Raw genomic sequence first — 20,272 nt, forward strand, 5'->3', positions numbered from 1 at the left:
AAGAAGAATGAGCAGAAGAATTCACAAATGAGGTTCAAGGCCAGACTTGTGGTGAAAGGGTTTGGTCAGAGGAAAGGTATAGACTTCAAGGAGATATTCTCACCAATGGTGAAGATGATATCCATACAGGTGTTGCTTGGGTTGGTGGCTAGCATGGATCTAGAGATAGAACAGTTAGATGTTAAAGCTGTCTTTCTCCGTGGTGACCTGGAAGAAGAGATGTATATGCACCAACCAGAGGGGTTCGAAGTCAAGGACAAAGAGCATACAGTGTGTAGGCTAAGGAAGAGCTTGTATGGGCTGAAACAAGATCCAAGGCAATAGTACAAGAAGTTTGACTCATTCATGTTAAAGCATGGATATGACAGAACGGAGTCGGACCACTGTGTGTTCACACGCATTTTCTTAGATAGTGATTTCTTAGTTCTTCTATTACACGTTGATGACATGCTCATTATAGGTAAAGACATCAAAAAAATTGATAGGCTAAAACAAGAGTTGGGCAAGCCGTTTACGATGAAAGACTTGGGCCTGGCTAAATAGATTATAGGAATGGAGATAACCCGTGACAGAAGCAGCAGAAATCTTTGGTTGTCACAAGAGCAGTATATTGAGAAAATCCTAAAGTAGTTCAATATGAATGCAGCGAAGCCGGTCAGTACTCCACTGGATGGTCACTTCAAATTGAGCGACAAGCAATGTCCCAAGACAAAGGCAGAGGTGGATGAGATGAAGAAGATATCCTACGCATCAATAGTAGGAAGTTTGATGTATGCTTTGGCGTGTACGTGCCTAGACATAGCATATGTGGTTGGTGTTGTTAGCCGATATCTTGCCAATCCTGGCAAGGAACATTGGGCAGAGGTGAAATGGATATTGTGGTATCTAAGAGGCTCATCTAGGTTGAGCTTATGCTATGGTGGCAGAAAACCTGTGTTAGACAGCTACACAGATGCAGATATGACAGGTGACATAGACTCCAGGAAGTCTACATTGGGGTTCATGTTCACATTTGTAGGGGGAGCAGTCTCTTGGCAGAGCAAGCTACAGAAGGTCGTAGCATTGTCAACGACAAAGGACGAGTACATTACAGTCACAGAGTCATGTAAAGAGATGCTTTGGATGAAGAGATTCCTATAGGAACTTAGCCTGAAGCAGGAGCAGCACGTAGTCTATTGTGATAGTTAAAGTGTTATACACTTGAGCAAGAATCTAAGTCAGCACTCCAAGTCGAAGCACATAGAGATTCGGTATCACTGGATTAGAGATACTTTGGAACAGAAGGTGTTATAACTTGAGAAGGTCCACACAGACGATAACGGGTCAGACAAGATGACCGAGGCATTACTCAAGGGCAAGTTTGAGGTTTGTAGAAACCTAGGTGGCTTGAAGAAGGTGAATTCCTCCTGAGTTGGAAAGGGAGAGATTTTATAGAATTTTTCCTCGTTAGTCCAAGCTGCTTGACTGGTCGAGTGAGCTGCTCAACTAGTCGAGTGGGCCACTCGACCGGTCGAGTGGTGCTTGACTCAAAGTCCAGCGAGTTTTTAGTTTTGGAATCCCATGGTGCTCGATCAGTCGAGGGTCAGGATCGACTGGTTGAGTAGGCCGCTAAACCGGTCGAGGACCCTGCTCGACTAGTCGAGAGTTACATAGATTCAATCCGAATTTGGTACGAATTCCATAAATTTGAGGCGATTTCGCAAAAGGTGCGAAAGGGAGTTGCCTAAACTATAAATAGGGGTCCCTAGGGCTATTCTAGGGTATGCAAGAGAGTTTCCTAAAGCTTTACAAGGGTTTGCTAAATGGTTTAGGGCTATCAAAGGGTGAGAGAAAGAGAAAAGAGAGAGAGGAAGCTGTTGGAAGGGAGGTTCTTCTCGTAGATGTGATCTACTTCGCAGTAGATGTCTCAGCGCTTTTACGTCCTTGTGATCGGTGATATCACTCATTTTTCATTATTCTCTTATTGTTCATCCACTCTTGCATGAGTGAAAAAGGTTTGATCCAAGCGGTGTGTGCTTGTGATCGGTTGTAACGTTCTACTTTATAGTGAATTGTTGCTCTTGACGAGGTCCCGTGGTTTTTATCTCTTTGAGGGTTTTTCACGTAAAAATCTCTTATGTCATGTGTTTGTGCTTTGATTTATTTCATTGCTTTATTATCCCATAATTCTGGTGTTTGGGGAGGCTAGATCTTAAGGTTTTGCGCAATGGTCCCCAACACGCTCTTCTAATGAGATTTCTTTTTTCCTTTAGAGAAAAGACTTTTAGTTAAGTACATGATAGCTTACATTATTCAATATTAAGATAATATAATTTAAAAGAATAAAACTAGACCAAAACTAACTAATTAAATGAGTAAGCTTTGACTACAATTGGTTGGAAAAGTAAATGAAAAAAAGGAAAAAAAGAAAAAAAGAAAACTAAAGATAATATGTTTGTAGCCAGATAGTCATCGAGAATGATTGTCTATTTGTCGTAAGAAGGTTGTTGGGTATAAAAGCTGGATTGCATGCTCAGTTGTCTTCATAGTTGGACGTTCATTGGGAATGACGGTCTGTTTATAATGGGTTGAGCTTTGTTATGCGAGGCAATTGTAGTTCGTGTGAAGGGGGTGGACATATGTTCATCACATGGCTGGCTTCATAGCTAGACAATCATTTCGACGACTGACTATATGTCATGTAGGAATGCACTCCATGATGAGAAACTAATGACGGACAAATATTTGATGGTTCGTTTGTCGCATAACTGGCCTTCATGGCGAGGTAAACGTAGGGAATGACAGTCTGTTTGTGTAACGCTCCTGTTTTCAGGACCTGAGTATATGACCCGTTTCTCAAAAATCCAAATGTTAACCTTAAAGGATGATGAAATTCGAGTATACATTTTTTTCATTTATCAGAGTAAGCAGATGAGTGTAAAATGGACAAGTAAGCTTAAAGGAAAAAATTGCAACTACATTTAGAACATACAGAGTTGCCCATAATGACTTATACAAACCAATGTCTCGACAATAACAAATACAAGATTACATACATGAGAAATTTAAAAGCATATGAAACACAAACAAAAGCCGCAAGATCGCCCAGCTTCCTTCACAGGTACAACCACGTGTCTTTGACAACCATAACGGCTCCTCATCAGTCTGAACCTGCATATCACTTAAGCCACCTGTGCTACCTGTACGGTTATATTTTTTATGGATGAGTAGCCAACTCAGTGTGAATTCTCCGCAAGATCACACACCGGCGCATTAGGTAAGCATAGTTATGAAACAACAAGGTAATTAAAACAACACATGATGCAGTCTTTTTAAATGCATGGATGCGTGAATGCACATTGCCTCGGGGATGCACATCCGTGCTAAAATTGGGCTCGTCACCCATGCAATCATCGACCTGAGAAATTATCCAGTCGGAACAATAGATCGATAGTCGGTGGTCTAAGAGCTAGCGAAACGATACCCCAATGATCCTAAAGCATGTGCTACAACATCCAGAATTAGTCACCCGTCATTGCCTAATAGATCGATAGTCGGTGGTCTGGGAGCTAGTGAAACAATACCCTGATGATCCTAAGTCACGTGCTACAGCATTCAGAATTAGTCACCCGTCATCGCTAATATGTCATGGAGCTAGTGAAACAATACCCTGATCATCCTAATTTACAATCAGCCAATTTAAATAAGCTCAAGGTTACTACAGGGCTTGTCACCAGCGTAGGCCGACAGCTTGGGCATAGGTCCCATACCACCATCCCCGACTCATGGGCTACTATCTTACGATGTTTAATGGAAACCTGTCGACTAGTGGCCAATCATATTATAGTATATGGGGCTTACCATCACATGGTTGCATGATAAAAACATCAAACCCATATAGGAAAAATACTAGAACAAAGCCTCATAGGGCAATACCAAAACAAGCCACATAGGGCAATTATCAAAATAGGCCACATAGTGCGAGTATTAAAACCAAACGATAAAAGACCATCCTTGAAAACCACTTAGGCACAACAACCCTGGATGGTAGGCCCACATCAATGATCCATTTAGACCACCGCTCAATAACTACTAGATCGAAGGTCCATTTCAGTCACAACCAGTCGGGTTACATCCCAAGTATGGGTGTACATTTATAAGTGAGGGTTTCCCATTAATGTACCAGTTTAAGTTCCATAAGCAATCCACAAATAATCCACAAGCATGAACAAATATACAAGATAAACATTAAGCATGTAATATAACAATTCAATTTCCACCCGCTAACACATGATTATAGAAGGGAGATATCAATTATAAATTAAAATACACACTATAACTTAAGCTAATGGGAAGATGGAAACCTCAAGGGGAAGAATCATCACCTTATAGTTGGATCGCCTACCAGCATAGCTTAGGGGACGTGTGGTCCCTTATAATCGGGTCCTATCATGAATTAGGAAATTACATGGTTAGATCGAGTTCTTCACACTATTTATGGTTGGGATTATAACCTAGGGTTTGGATTACCTAGGTCTTTAGCTTCGTCCTATAATCCAATTTTTTACTTTGATTTTAGATTTTGATTTCTCACTTGTATCATTAATTCTTAATGATAACTAATGAGATAATTAATAATTGTAAGTTAATTGTAGTAAGAGGCTTAACTAGTAAAATTGAAATTAACAATTTAATAACATCTAATAATAATAGTAATAATAATAATTACATAACGATAATAGTAATACAACAGAATTAATATCAATGATAATGATTTCTAATGATAATTGTTATAAGCAGCGGAATGTTAATATCACTGGCCAATATCACCATCAGTACTTACATTAATAATAAAATGAAATTAATAGTAATGATAACTTAATTTTAAGAATTTATTGTGCAAGAGTTGGAAGTTGGTATACATAAGCTGACTTGCATCATCAAAATCTAGTTACAAAATAATCTGATAAAATTCACATCCATGAAGATTTCCCCAAGTGGAAATTGGGCCTGCACCCATCTTGATCAGGCCTATCAGTCGTGGCCCAATGGTAGGGCCGTTTACCTGGCCGAACCTGGAAGATTTCTTCACGCCTCCATTCTCTCTCTCTCTCTCTCTCTCTCTCTCTCTCTCTCTCTCTTTTCTTTCTTTCCCCCAATCCATGGCCAGAGGGAACTCTAATTCTGACCAGAAAATCGCCTGATGGCCCGACAGGTGTGGTGGAGAAGGAAACCGTCGTTAATGGCAGACCTTGCTGCATCTGATTTTTTATTCGTTTTGCTTCTACTGGACACCTCATATTGGTCCACAGGAGCTTGTGGAGGCGACTGTTCAAAGCTTTATCGACCTTTTCATGGTGGGTTCGAATAGGGAAGAAATGGCTACGGGAGAGCTATTTTCGGTTTGCAGGTTTTCTTCCCAAGGTCTTAGCTCCTTAAAAAGGGGAATGGACGGCTAGGATGGCCTCTTTTGGGACGGTCTAGATCGCCCCAAACAACCCCACGCGGATCTCCAAGCTGGTGCACGGAAAACAGTTTCCGTTTATGGAAACTTTGTGCTTTCAGGCCTTGTTTGTGCCAGCGTTTGTGTGCGCATATGGTCACGTGAACGGGGATGGGGAGCATGTTTTTGGTTAGGGCCATGTTGTACATAAGATGGACGAATCAGATCTCCCACCTGATCTGATATGGTCGGCCCCAACGCGTCCCAAACGGACATTGTCCGTCGGCTGATGCAACGAGAGAGAAGATTTCTCTCCTTTTTTTTTGGAAGAACACGGGTCAGCTCGTGCTGACCGCGTTGACAGGCCGGGTGCACCTGGAGTGCACGACCACTGTGCACATGCGTGCCACTAAGTGGGGTCCGTCATGGTGTTTTTGATAAATCCGCACCATCCATTGGATTCCATAGGTCATATTAAGACATTGTAAAGATGAGTTGGATCCAAGGCTTTGGTGGGCCATAAGCTGCGATCGGAGTATTTATTTACGGCTTTCCATTATCTAGTGGTCAGATCATTCTAAAGTTGGACGTCAACGGTTAAAAGATCCCAAGGGGCCATTTGTAAGGCTTTCATCATATATTACCAACCGATACTAATATTCACGTAAATTTTTGTTACTATTATATATTACTTATAATTTCAATGGTTAGAATCTCACACACATATATGAAAATAGATTGTTAATATTAGCACCCCACCATATACATGTTATTGATCACATATTTATTAACATAATATGCAATATCATTTTATACATGTATATAAATATATAAATTGAAAATTGTACCATATCATTTAAAATCACCTTGTTAAATAATACACCACTTTATAAAAATATCTAGAAATTTCTTGTATTCATATATGTAGAAGATGTTTAATACTTCATTAATATTTAGAACTAAATTATATATTGTAGAATTATCATTCATTATGTTTAGTTTATATTCATTAAATATATACATATTATTCCATTGCAATACATTTTCGTACATTCTTCATGATAGATAAATTATCAAAATACATTTATATTTTCTTTCTACCTATGTTTGTGTAACATTTATAATATAATAAATAGATAAGATAATATACTTAGTATATATATTATTTGACTACTGGGTGGTTTGATATGTGGATATAGATCACCTTCGACGGTCAGATTTAAACTAGGATGCACATGAATGTTCACCAAGCTAGGTTTGCATCTGACTAAGTTAGTTTATATAGTAACACTCGAGTATGGAAAAGTACGAGGTGTTATAATTTGTTACCCCACACGACTGAGCTTTATGGGCAAGTTAGTTGTTGTTTAGAGAATCGATTGTTCATCACTTAGCCATGTATTTTGTGGTGGGAAGACCAATGGGGTGACAACCTATTCATCACTTGAGGCTATCACTGCGTGGTGAGATAGATGTGGGAATGACTATTTGTTTGTTGCTTGAAACCTCACTCCATAAGCAAGGTTATCATGGAATGACAACTTGTTTGTCACTCATTGGTGTAAGATCTGTGTCTTAGCCTTTACTATTCCGTAGGCTTCCACGGCCCTTCCGGTCGAATTTCGGCAACCCTCGACCTATATTCGACATTTGCGCGCGATCCTAAGCTGAGTTCCACATATCAGAGTCGACTTGACTCAAAACATATACCCCTGCGACCGCGCCGTCGCAGTGGTTTCGACGCCGCCTCTCGCATGCCGATGCGATACCCGGTCTAGGAGATGTGGGCCCACATTCAGTTCAGGGAAAACACCGTGCGTTATAATTTTGAGAGAATCTCTACGACACCTCACATCAATCAATCAAAGTATAACACATCACTCCATCCCATCCCAAGTACAACCACCCTCCCCAAAAGTCAACACTCTCTCTTACACAAGTACACATCCATCACCCATCACTCATCTCTCACCCATCACACCCCATCACTCACCCATCCCTCTCTCTTACACTTCTCTCTCTCTCTCATATCTCTTATCTCTCTCATTTTCTCCATTTTTCAAGCAAACCAAGCTCCAACGTATGAGCTTCCAAGCTCCATAAGAGAAGCTTGGTGTGGCCCACCTTCCTACCTCCCATCTCCACCATACAAAGTCCATCTTGACCGTTGAATCACACCCTTTGGAGCTCTAGATCGTGTTAGCGAAAGAAGGAAGAGGAGATCAAAGGTGGGTGATCTTGGATCTACATCTTTGTCATTTTATTCTATTTTAGTTTTGTGATTTAAGGGCCCACATGTAGTGGGACCCACCTTGATGTATGCTTTGTATTAAAGAGGGGCCCATAATGGCGGGGCTCCTTCATCATCATGATCTCTCTGATTCTCTCTTTCCTTCTCCCTCTCTTTCCCTATGAATAATGGCCCACCTCGATGGGTGTATCATCCATCACCGTCCATCCATTGGACAGGACCCACCAGATGTGTGGATGGGTAAAACTCAAACATCAGCTTCCTTCAAAGCTTGTGGGTCCACACGAGTAGACTCATCTCAGTTGTATGTATTCCATAAGCGTGGGGCCCACCTTATATCCTACCGTCTAACCGTTTGAGAATGGTGGACCCCGCCATGATGTATGTGTGCATCCAGCGTCCAGACCTGGAAGGACGTTGGATGTTGTTTTGCCCAAGAAAAGTAAGATAATAAAATAAAATATAAATATATTACAATATATATATACTTACATATATGTATATCAGGTGTGGCCATGTGTGTGGAGCCTCACCATGATATATGTGTTTAGCCAGTGCCATCCTGTCCTCGTGTGTGGACCCTACCATGATGCATATGTTATATCTATACCATTCGTCCATTTTTTACAGCTGTGGGACCCACTCCACATGTGTTGCACGTGTGGAGGTGGGGCCCACATCAATGTTTGCATTCTGTATCTACATTGTCCGTTGGAGGGACGGTGGATCCCAGCAGCAAAGATGTTGTACTACGACAGCAAGTTCTGTGGACGTGGTTCACATGATGTTTATATTTCATCCACACCCTCCATCTACAAGGCCCAACATCATGCACGTGTGCAGAATCCACGCCGTCCATATGTGAGGGACGCATAGTGATGTAGGTGTTTTATCACCATGGTGTAGGCCACACGTGTGTGGGACCTATATGATGTATATATCACATCCCGTCCATCCACTTGGCTGTGTGCCAGCAACTGCAGCTGCTGCTTTGACACAGCAAGCTCCATGGGTCCCACTAGCAATTGACGTCACCAAGTTCTATGGTCCCCATGAGGTATGTATTATATGTAAACCGTCCATCAATGACAGTGGGGCCGACTGACGCAGGTGTACTATCCATCGTCCATTCATCTGGTTGGTGGGGCCCACTTTAATGTATGTGTTTCATTCACCGTCCATATGTAGAGGCTGTACAGCTAGTGGGCCACCATGATTTATGTATTTTATTAGCTCCGTCCATTTGTGGAGGCTGTACAGCTAGTGGGCCACCATGATTTATGTTTTTTATTAGCTCCGTCCATCTGTTGGACTGCTGGGTAGGAGCCCAGTAGCAATTTACCTGTTGTGAGGGTCACCATGATGCATGTGTTTCATGCAGGCCATTCACCTGCAGCGTGCAGGGCCCACCTTGATGTATTCACTTCATCCACACCGTCCGCTGGATTGGGACGGTGGGACTCACCTCAGATGTATGTGTCCTATACAAGCCGTCCATTTGTTTTGCCCGCATGGATACCCACCTTGAGTTGTGTTTTGATCCAAGCCGTTCATCTGTTTTGGCAGCAAGTGGGTCCCATCTTGATGTATTTACTCTATGTCCACTCCGTCCATCTATCCAGATCAGTGGGACCCACCATGATTTTTGAATTCATCAATGCCATCCACCTTTTTTGCATCCATGCTGGCCATCTGCAAGATCCACTGTGATTTATGTATTGTACATCTATGCCATTCATCCAGTTTTCCATATCATTTTAAGGACTGGCTCACCTTGATTGTACGTATTCTATAGCCACGTCGTCTGTCCATTTTGATGGACGTATGGTCCACCTTGAGGTATGTGTTTTAGCCACGTCATATAGTCCAGCTAGGACGTGGACCCCATTATGATGTATGTGTATTACACACACTGTCCATTTATTTTGGGCCGTAGGCCTCATTACCTTGAGAGGCTAACTTGATGTGTATGAAGCCCATTGGTACGGCCCATTGATGCGGCCCACTTGTTATATTTGAGGCCTATGGGTCGTGGCTCGATGTGTTGTATATGAGGCCCATGTATGTGGCCCGTTGAGATTGTATGTAGCCCACTATGTTGTGTATGAGGCCCTTGTGTGAGACCTTGGGCCCACTATATGTTTGGCCCTATGAGGACCACTCCTTGAGAGCAATGATGGTTAAATGTCCACATTGTTGGGCAATGATGGTTTAATGTCCACATTATGACCTTTCCTTAGGCCTTGTTTGGCTGATTACCGATTCCTATTATCATGACCGATTGTCGATTTCGATTGACGTGACCGATTTGCCAATTCTGATTATCGACCGATTCCGATTGACGTGGCCGATTTGCCAATTCTGATTATCGACCAATTTCGATTATCATTACCGATTTACCGATTCTGATTATCGATCGATTCCGATTACCATGACCGATTGCCGATTCTAATTAACGTGACCGATTTGCCGATTCTGATTATTGATCAATTTCGATTATCATGACCGAATGTTGATTCTGATTGACGTGACTGATTTATCGATTCTGATTATCGATCGATTGCGATTGTCGTGGCCGATTGCTGATTAGCGATTAAGGCTGATTATCATGATCGATTGCCGATTCCGATTATCATCACCGATTGCCGATTCCAATTATCATGACCGATTGCCGATTCTGATTATTATGACCAATTGCCGATTCCGATTGGCGTGACCGATTTGTTGATTCTGATTATCGATCGATTTCGATTATCATGACCGATTGCCGATTCTGATTGACGTGACCGATTTACCGATTTTAATTATCGATCGATTCCGATTGTCGTGGCCGATTCTGGTTGTCGAAGTTGATTGTATAGGCCGATTCCGATTGCCGAGGCCGAGTATCTAGGCCGATTCTGATTGTCGAGGCCGAGTATCGAGGTCGATTTCGATTGTTGAGGCCGATTGTTAAGACCTATATTATGTATTTGCGACTCGTGTTTGAGGCCCAATGTGATGTATATCGACTCATATTTGAGGCTATCGTAATGTGTATTGGGCCCTTGTGTGAGGTCATGGGTCCACTATATGTTAGGCTCTATGTGGGCCACCCCTTGGGGGTAATGTTGGTTAAATGTCCACATTATCGAGGCCGATTGTCGATGCCGATTGTCGGTGCCGGTTATTGATACCGATTATGAGTATGTGACAGCATAGCATCACGATACATGCCCATACGCATCATCTTGAGGCACATGTTTTAGCCACATCGTACAGTCCATCTAGGACGTGGACCCCATCATGATGTATGTGTATTACACACACTGTCCATTTATTTTGGGCCGTAGACCTCATTACCTTGAGAGGCTCACTTGATAGGTATGAGGCCCATTGGTACGGCCCATTGATGCGGCCCACTTATTGTATTTGAGGCCCATGGGTCGTGGCTCGATGTGTTGTATATGAGGCCTATGCATGTGGCCCATTGAGATTGTATGTAGCCCACTATGTTGTGTATGAGGCCCTTGTGTGAGACCTTGGGCCCACCATATGTTTGGCCCTATGAGGACCACTCCTTGAGAGCAATGATGGTTAAATTTTCACATTGTTGGGCAATGATGGTTTAATGTCCACATTGTGACCTTCCCTTAGGCCTTGTTCGGCCGATTACCGATTCCGATTATTATGACCGATTGTCGATTTCGATTGACGTGACCAATTTACTGATTCTGATTATCAACCGATTCTGATTGACGTGACCAATTTTCCAATTCTGATTATCGACCAATTCCAATTATCATGACCGATTTACCAATTCTGATTATCGATCGATTCCGATTATCATGACCGATTACCGATTCTGATTAACGTGACCGATTTGTCGATTCTGATTATCGATCGATTCCGATTATCATGACCGATTACCGATTCTGATTGACGTGACCGATTTATCAATTCTGATTATCAATCGATTTCGATTGTTGTGGCCGATTGCTGATTAGCTATCGAGGTCGATTATCATGATCAATTGTCGATTTCGATTATCATGACCAATTGCCGATTCTAATTATCATGACCGATTGTCGATTCTGATTATTATGACCAATTGCTGATTTCGATTGGCGTGACCGATTTGTCGATTCTGATTATTGATCGATTCCGATTATCATGACCAATTGCCAATTCTAATTGACGTGACCGATTTACCGATTTTGATTATTGATCAATTTCAATTATCGTGGTTGATTCGGGTTGTCGAGGCCGATTGTATATGCTGATTCCGATTGTCGAGGCTGAGTATCTACGCCGATTCCGATTGTCGAGGCCGATTTCGATTGCCGAGGTCGATTGTCAAGACCTATATTATGTATTTGCGACCCGTGTTTAAGGCCCAATGTGATGTATATCAATCGTATTTGAGGCTATCGTAATGTGTATTGGGCCCTTGTGTGAGGTCATGGGTCCACTATATGTTAGGCTCTATGTGGGCCACCCCTTGGGGGCAATGTTGGTTAAATGTCTACATTATCGAGGCCGATTGTCGATGCCGATTGACGGTGCCGGTTATTGATACCGATTATGAGTATGTGATAGCATAGCATCATGATACATGCCCATACGCATCATCTGCACGTTTGTTATGAGATGTGGTTGACCATTGCGTATGTCATTGGGCATGTTGTTATGAGGCTCTCTGATAGGCGGAGATTGTCTCACATGAGTACACGGTATGCGCAGGATTGATGCATGACTGGATTGTATGACTCATACATCTTGCATTGTATATTGTGATTACTGTACACCCTAGCGACATCAGGGTCATAGCCTCCACAGGTATTTCGTGGATGGCCAGATGGGACACTGAAAATCTGTTCTGCATGGGGTGCTATAGATATCCCTGGGTGAAAGTCCCTAAACCCTCTTGGTTCCAAAGGTTGTTCCAATGTCTAGATCGAATGGATGTATGAGCGCATGAGGGCTGTATACCGTTAGGCTGCGTCTCCCACTGTGTCGTGGTCAGTTGGAAGGGGGTACGATCTTACCTACCCGAGAGGAGGGAGCAATGCTAGGCTGAGTCTGACCAGCTGGAGGAATGGGTCTGCTATTGATGAGCCGGACCCGATGTTGGCAGGCGAATAGTGAAGTCTCTTCCACTCACCTTGTTGCGCTCGATGGGGCGGCAATCTGGTTTGGAGTGTAATAAACCTCAGTGATTTTTCAAAGAGGAACTGTACTGATATGTGGACTTATTGAGTAGGAGTTGCATACTCATGCATTCATTTCATTCACTATCCACTCGGGCTGGTGGTGCACAACTAAATGTTGTGTACCTTAACATGGGCAGGATTTCAGTTGGGCGCGCAACTAACCTGAGATCAAGAGTTTACCACATTGAGTCTGACTATCCAAATTTAGGTATGGGACTGATTTGGATAGAAGTCCCTTGTGATGGACCCCGTAGCCTGCGATACTACGTACTATCATCCTGACTTCGCACTCCAGCTTAGTCATTTCATTCGCATCGCATATTACATTGTATCCTCAGTACATAATATTTAGCTTACTATCTCCGCATTGCATAGCTGATCTACATTGCTTCCTTAGTATATGATATTGGTTTATTATATTTTTACATCATATAGCCTGGATAAAGCTGATGGTATTTATGGGCCTATCAGCATGTTTTCGCATTATTCTGATATTGTATGATTTATGGGCTTGACAGTATTTTCGCTTACTCTGATTACTCTGTTATTGCTTACTTGTGTGCACACACTTTCACCACCCTCTAAGCTTTCTATAAGCTTATGCACGATAGATGCGTGCAGGTGGCGTTAGGTTGCAGCAGCATTAAGCTTGGAGCGTGCAGCGAACCTCTAGAGCTTTGATTTTTGATATATGTATTTCCCTTTCAACATTGTATTTAAATGATTATATTAGTGGATATGTGATGATGATGTTGCCTTTGTAATTTGGGTATACTTGTGGTTATGCTTCTTATGAGACAAATGTACATTGAAAAACCCTCCTTGTTGGATCCCAGGATCGGAATCTGGCGTATGCACCCTGGAAACCGGGAATAGGGTACTACGGAGGCTATCGGCACCGAATTCAGCGATCGGGATTACTGTGAGTCCGATCTCCGGGTTTGGGGTGTGACAATTGGGCTTTATGGTGAGGCAATTGTAGTTAAACAATGACTTGTTTGTCGCTTTGGTTGAACTTTATGGCAAAAGGGTTGAGTGAAATCTTTAGGCAAGTGGCACGATGGCTCTAATGGCCATCAGTTTGAGACCTAGAGATCTTCTTAGATGCAACAAATTGCTTGCGGACATAGGGTGCTACCCATCCTATTTTAATATAATTGATTTAGGATAGTTTGTAGCATTATACTAGCAAATAGTGGAGGAGTTAAATTGAATAATAATAAAAATAATAAATGTTCATGATGGATGAAGGATAGGCAGCTTTGCTCTGAAAAGAGTGGTGTTGTGTTGTATTAGAGTTGCATGGCCCCCATAGCTCTTCATTCTCTTCTAAATTTATAGACATATAAGGCTGTTTACTAGAGACTACTATTGGAATATTGGATTCAGTCTTTGAAATCTTCTCTTAATTGATTGGTCAATTAACAAACATGGCTAATTATACTTATATTTCAAGGCAGCTTGCGAGATCTTCCTCTAATTGGCCAATTGTTTAACAAACTCAATTGTATTCCTATCTTGAGAGATGTCTTCGTGATATGCCCATAATCAACTTGCTTCTGGATGCAAGTGGCAATCACATTATGCTGTGTATTGTTGTTAGTCACCACCTTAGCTAATCATGCACATTAGAGCTTTCAAGTTATGGCTTCACGTATGTGCATCCACTTGACTTCTGCCATGTGCAATGAGGAGAATCACCACCAGCTAAAATAGCGGCTGTAAACATCCTCTGTAGGCCATTACGGAGCATATGGCCTCCCTCATTTTATCACTTATTATGTACCAACTTTTATTTAAGTTCGATGACACATATCTCAAGGCAACAACTTTCCTTATGTTTCACGATCTCCTCTTATCGATCACATTGACTATGAGGATCTCATCTTGATCCTTAGTACAGATGTGCCACCACATGTTAGGTATAAACAATTAACAATGAAAACATGAATGTTGTCAATCATTTGACCATCTTTGCATGTGGGCCCTATAGAGTAAACACATCTTGATAATCGCCACCTGTAGCATGTGGAAAATGAATTCGTATATCTCATCTTAGAGACTATTTTGCCCATTTTAGGATTCGGGATCACTAGCATGTGTCATCTTAGAATCCTAGTTGTATAGTTGATGTGAAACATTTTAATGTCCATGAATTGAGCATTATATAACATCTACAACAAGAAAATTGGGCAAAGTTCATTATATTTTGTTCACAGCCCCAAGTGTAGGGTCACGATATAGTAATAATCATGGTAAGATTGAGGTCGAATCCATAAAGGCTGAACATTGTATGTGATCTGAAAGTAACTAGAACTAGAACTAGAAGAAAATGTAATCTAAACCAGGAAAATTTAAGAGAATAATGGTGAAATATTAAACTAAAACTTGTGAAATTCAAAGGTGGGAAACTAGGGTTTCTAAGGATCCACTTGTAGAGATCAGGGAGATCTATGCTTGATTCAAGAACACAACTGGAATCAGAGTCCCATCTTTATCTAGTTGGAAGATATTTCATTAAAAATCAATTCAAAACTTCCTTTGATCTAGTTTTTAATAGAAGATAGGTATGAGAATTAGAATTAATTCCATCACAAAACCATGCCTATGAGACAAAGCAAATAATCGAATTTAACCAATCCACGACTAATTTGAAAGAGTTATGAACGTTAAGAAGGATCCGATCATCCAACCATGTCCATGAAACGATGGTGAACAACAGGGCTTCCTAACTTCACAATCATAATAATGAAAACAACATACTCAAAGCTATCGCAGATCCGTTGCAATTTAAGTCACAATAAACCATTAAAAACTATGAATATTCCTCATAATCAAACCAAAACTAAAGATAGTTCAACTTAAACATGAATCAAAGGCATAGAAACAATCCCATCACACTACAAGCTTCACCTCTTAGCCCTAACTAAAAGGTTTAGCCAACCATAAATTAATTAACTAAGTCTTAAAGGAAAGCATTAAATGAAGAAAAGGAAGAAAAACTCAATGGCAATAGCCCACTCCACGGCTCTCTCTCTCTCTCTCTCTTTGCTCTTCTCCACGTCCAATTTGATTTTCATGCTCTCTCACTTCTCTACTTTTTATAGACAGCATGTGCGGTGCTGGAAGTCGGTGGAGAGCTCCTTACGCAGTTCTTTATGCAGCATGCGCAGTGATATGTGGAAATAGCCGCGTTTGAATGGTGTTTGGGACGGCTGACTGTCCCACAAATTAGTTTCGGCACCATAGTTGGGGTCGTGGCCACCCTCTCTCTCATCTGGACGGTCTGGATAATATATCCGACTATGATCAAGATTGTAGAATGGCCCACAGTGGAAACGGCGTCCGGATGTACATAATTGGAGGAATCTTGCCTGAGATGCTTGGTGGGCCCCACAATTGTGTTTTCGAAGAGATTCACCTCGTTCATTAGATTCCTGGCGAAATTTCGGTCGGAAAGAGGTGGTTTTGGTGTGGCTCACTGTATCAAATCACCCCACCATTCATCATGCATTTGACGGTGATCTGCATGTGTACACGTGCATGGGACAAGGAGGGCATGGGTATGGTCGGCCCCACCCCTTGAGTAGAATGGACGGTCCCGATCGGCCATGTGGGCCCTGATGGTGGGCCACAACGTGCCACAGCCTCAGCTTCTTGCGGACACTGTGGAGAGTCGGGCGGGGGTCGGGTCTTGGTGTATTGACCGAACTCTTCGATTCAGTACAGCTCGCGTGCGTGTTGTTGTGTACACACTCGTCCCCATGTGGGGTCCACTGTGATATTTTATGAGAAATTTGTTCCGTCCATCCATTTTGTCTTCTAATTTAAGGGGTTGAGACCAAAATTGAAGCATTTCTAGATATCAGGTGGGCCCCATATCAGTGAATTATGGGCTAATTTGTTCGCTGGGCCACTTCCACAAGGATCTAAGGGCAGAATTTCGACGTGTACGGTTAATTTAGGGTTCTCAGGCCATATCTAAAATTTCGAGCCAAACGGATGGTAGGAACCCTGTGATCTTGCATTCAGGATGACTTTTACGCCCCTTCAACTTTAATCACTTGATTTTCACAGATCTTTAGTGTGTAAATTCTTCAATCTCGGCTGCTTATGATCCGTCCCTTGTCTTGGTGATTTGTTAGTGTTAAATTCATACTTTTAGTACCCTTTTTTAGTCCAAGCTCCTAAATTTACCTTGCAACACAAACATGATTAAAATAGGATGTTAAACATTATCATGTACGTAAAATCATGTGATAATTGGGGTCTAATATGCAATATTTGACCCTCAATACAATCCCCAACCAGCATTTTGCTAGTCTTGAGCAAAGTATGCGAAAAGTATTTTAAGAATTACGGGACAATTTCTATAAACCCGAGTGGTTTTTGAAAAACAATTCAGTTAATAAAATTCTAAGATTCATGAATGTTGTGCATTACTTTCTCCCAGACTCAAGCGCACGATATACTTCATAGTCAAGTTCAAAGTATTAATCCATTGGTTAGAAAAATTCTAAACATTGAGTTTCATGGGTGTATACTGCAACCTTGATTTATCACAATTAAAGGTCAAATCGTCAATTTCCATGATAACATTGATAACCAAAAAAGAATACTCTGGATAACTAAACCTAAACCAAAACTTACCTTACAGTTCAATTTTTTTTATTCTTCCAGCTTTTGATTTTTCTATCGATGGCTTTCACGCTGTGTCAACCTTTTCAAAGATCTTTTAACAGGTAGCCGTTTTCGAAGACAACTGTTTTTTAGCTGGGTTTTTTTTTTTTTTTAACATGATGGACAAATTCCCTAGGTTGGCTCCTTTCATGCATAGTAATTACCAGGTTAATAATTTAATATCGAACTAAAACCTTAATGTGTAAGCTAGATGTGACATGTGAAATCATGACTCAATCAATGTTTAAAACTTTTAATCATGGAGTAATAATCCAAACTTAACCATGAAGTTTAACAAATAGCTAAATCCAAGAGTCATAAATTACTAATATTATGTATCTTATACTTCTAAATCAAAGATATCCTTCAAAATCACTTCGAATTCACAAGAATTTTCAGAAAAAATTTAAAAATTTTCCACAATTTTTTTACTAAAGACCAAGAAAAATATTAATTAGGTAACCTAATCTTCCATCCCCAACCTAAAATCTACATTCTACTTAATGTAAAAGCTATAAGCATGCAATGCATATAAGACAACGTAATTAAAGGAGAAGATATGGAAAGATAGTACCTGATGAAGGAGTTGTACGACTTTTTCCCAAAGCCATCTCAGCGTGACAGTGGCTCAGCACAAGAGTTAATCCAATAGAAGCAAACTATCCTAAAACAACTGGAAAGTAAACTATCCTAATGGCATAAAGCCGACTATCCTAGAAAAATATAAAATAAACTACCCTAGTCCTATGAAAGTAGTAAACCTACATATACCTCCATTATACTAGGAGATCAATCCTGATAAACAAGATCATTTGGAGGCATGGACATGTCTTCTGAATCAAATTTCTCAACAAATGGCTTTAATTGATGTCCATTCACTTTGAATTCATTGCCATTGTCTGGATTCTGAATCTCGACAGCCCCATGAGGATAAACATTGATAACAGTGAAAGGTCCGGTCCAATGAGATCAGAGCTTACCCGGAGAGAGATGTAACCAAGAATTATACAAAAGGACTCTCTGACGTTGCATGAGTGATTTTCGCAGAATATGTTGTCATGAAACGGTTTCATCCTATCCTTGTAAATTCTCGAGTTCTGGTACAAATCGTTCTGGATTTTTTCAAGTTCATTTAACTGAAGTTTGCATAGTGAGCTAACGTTGTCCAGATTGAAATTCAGATTTTTGATCGCACGGTACGCTCTATGTTCCAACTCCACAGGTAAATGACAAGCTTTCCCATTTACAAATATAAATGAAGACATTCTAATAAGGGTTGTAAATATAGTATGGTAAGCTTATAAAGCATCAGTCAATCGGATTGACCAAGCCTTATGATTAGGGTTAACCGTTTTCTCCAAAATGTGTTTGATCTCCCTATTGAAAATCTCAGCTTGCACACTTGTCTGTGGGTAGTATGGAGTGCTTACCTTATGGGAAATACTATATTTCTTCATTAAATTCTCGAATAGTCTATTACAAAAATGTGAGCCCCCATCACTAATGATGGCTCAAGGCATTTCGAACCAGGAAATGATGTTTTCTTTTAAGAATTTAATGATCGTACGATGTCATTGTTCCGACATGGAATTGCTTCGACCCATTTACTGACATAGTCTATGATGAGCTCTGCAATATCTCATCTACCATCATCTGGACTTGTTTTACTTTTATCTTCTTATGCCTTTCATTTTATTAATATTAAGACAATTCATACCTCTAACAAAATAAAAGATGGACATGTTATAGATTGGTGCTTTGAAACATTTGAGTTCTGTAGCTAGAGATGCTTGTATTATTATTATTATATTGGGAAACCATATTAATTTGTAAATGAAGACTGGATTCCTGTTTGTTCTCGGAAGTCTTTGTCGATGAGCTTTCTTTGAGCATTTTCTTTCTTTCTTTCTTCTTTTTCTTTCTTCTTTTTCTTCTTCTTTTTCATGTATGAGATACAAAGTTCTATAGCACTTACAAAGGATCAGCGGTTGACTTGGTACATGATGCTTTAACGAATATGTCTCTTTCTGGGTTGTATTTGAACCTTTCTTGCAATTTCTGAACATCTTGGAAATTTTCAGCCATTTGAATGCTGGTTATCCAGTTCATGTGACATCCAAACCTTCCAATAGGTTGGCTCCTCCATGAGGATAGCCTTCTACAAAAATCAGTCCCATCCACTCATTTGGTGGCCCAGACCATAACAACAATGTTTAGCCATTGATAAATAACAAAATATAATTAATTATTTATTTTTAGGAATATAAGCTACAATAGCTTCAACAATTCACTCCCACAGTCCCACTTGAGTTGGGAAATTTGGCAAATCTGCAACAATTGTAAGTTCTGTTTTCTTTCTTTGTTTTTTTACTTCTATTTAATCATTATGTGGTAGTTTTTTTTTTTTCTTTTCCTTTTTGAGAACATTTCAAGTCCCACCAATTAGACCTACCCAGTGAATTAGTTCCAACCTATCATGTTTGTGCGACATTCAACCCTTCCAATAGGTTTGCTCCACCATGGGGATAGCCTTGTTAAAAATTAGTCCCAGTCACTCATTAGGTGGACCAGACCATAGTAACAATGTTTAACCACTGATAAATAACTAAAAATAAATAATTATTTATTTTCAGGGACATAAGCTACAATAACTTGTCCGGTTCAATCCTACCTGAGCTGGGCAATTTGGCAAGTCTGCAACAACTGTAAGTTCATTTATTATTATTA

The sequence above is a fragment of the Magnolia sinica genome, chromosome 3 (genome assembly GCF_029962835.1).
Source record: "Magnolia sinica isolate HGM2019 chromosome 3, MsV1, whole genome shotgun sequence".
In the NCBI taxonomy this organism is placed as follows: domain Eukaryota; kingdom Viridiplantae; phylum Streptophyta; class Magnoliopsida; order Magnoliales; family Magnoliaceae; genus Magnolia; species Magnolia sinica.